This window comes from Typopeltis vanoorti, chromosome 3 (assembly GCF_054136105.1).
Source record: "Typopeltis vanoorti isolate ZY-2024b chromosome 3, IOZ_Tvanoo_1.0, whole genome shotgun sequence".
In the NCBI taxonomy this organism is placed as follows: Eukaryota; Metazoa; Arthropoda; class Arachnida; order Uropygi; family Thelyphonidae; genus Typopeltis; species Typopeltis vanoorti.
In genome coordinates, this window is record NC_143551.1 from 86853070 (window position 1) to 86854170 (window position 1101).

The 1101-nt window shown below is 34.6% G+C and overlaps 1 non-coding gene across 1 annotated transcript; it reads left to right on the forward strand.

Moving 5' to 3' along the window:
• The first annotated feature begins 382 nt into the window (after positions 1 to 382).
• TRNAT-UGU (transfer RNA threonine (anticodon UGU)) lies at positions 383 to 455 on the forward strand. The gene has a single exon. It is a non-coding gene; the product is annotated as a tRNA-Thr (tRNA).
• Positions 456 to 1101: the final 646 nt, after the last annotated feature.

The window sequence follows — 1101 nt, forward strand, 5'->3', positions numbered from 1 at the left end:
ATCGAGAAAAATTGGGGATACTGCAGTTCCGCAGTGCCTATGCACGAGTCGCCCCTGCTTAGTCAACTAACGTGTCACGAAGAAGAAATTGATCAAAAATATTAATTTCACATATATTTTATTCACATTAAGAAGAAAATAGTGCCTCTTTTTTTTTCATTTATTTATTAAGAATCGTCTATTGTTACAATATATCTTACGAACACGACTGTTTTGTTTTGTGTTTGAAACTAAATTTTCCGCTTTAAAAAAGCACTCTCGTTCATAATGGGTAGACAACAACATTTTAAAATGCCATTGCATTCGATGTTCCATTTCTTCGCGTCTGGCTCTAAAGCAATCAATGAAATAATTAATCTTTTTGTAGAAACATGTCCGTGTTGCCATCATAGCTCAGTGGTTAGAGCACTGGTCTTGTAAACCAGGGGTCGTGAGTTCAATTCTCACTGGTGGCTTTTTGCTTTGCTCCCTCCTCCCCATAGATCTGCTGTAGGCTTTACGTAACACTTTTAGGTGCATGTCAGATAGAATAAATAATTAAATCGTTGCAGTATTTACTAACAAAAACCTGAACTGTTTCTCTGTTAAAGTTTTATCCTGTTAATTAGTACATTAGCATTTTGGCATTCGAAGCGCGTCGAATTCACATTTTGTAAGTATTACTGATTTTTTTTTCTTCTAAAAATACATTTTCCTTTACTTTTCATTCAACATTCCACATTAACCAATAGGTTTTCAGCTTGCTGGTTTTCTTGAAGATGTTTCCCACACATAGACATAAATACCGTACAGGCAACGCTCTACGGCACCGTGTGAGTGTATTCAAGTTCCCACGTTACGTAAGGGCATGTTGTAACAAGGTCATTCATGCCTTGTTTTGCAATGCAGTTACGTACAACCTGCAGACAGTTGCACCGAATCAAAAACACTAAACTTTTAAGATTAAACATATTTTAAACATTTTATTTTTATGTCACAGGGATGTTACTAAAACAGGACTTAATTCTTAGAGAACAAGAAAATAAAAAAGAATAGCAAACAATAAAGAAAAATGTCTTTATGCTATAAATTTTATCCGGCATTTGATATCATGTTGGTTAA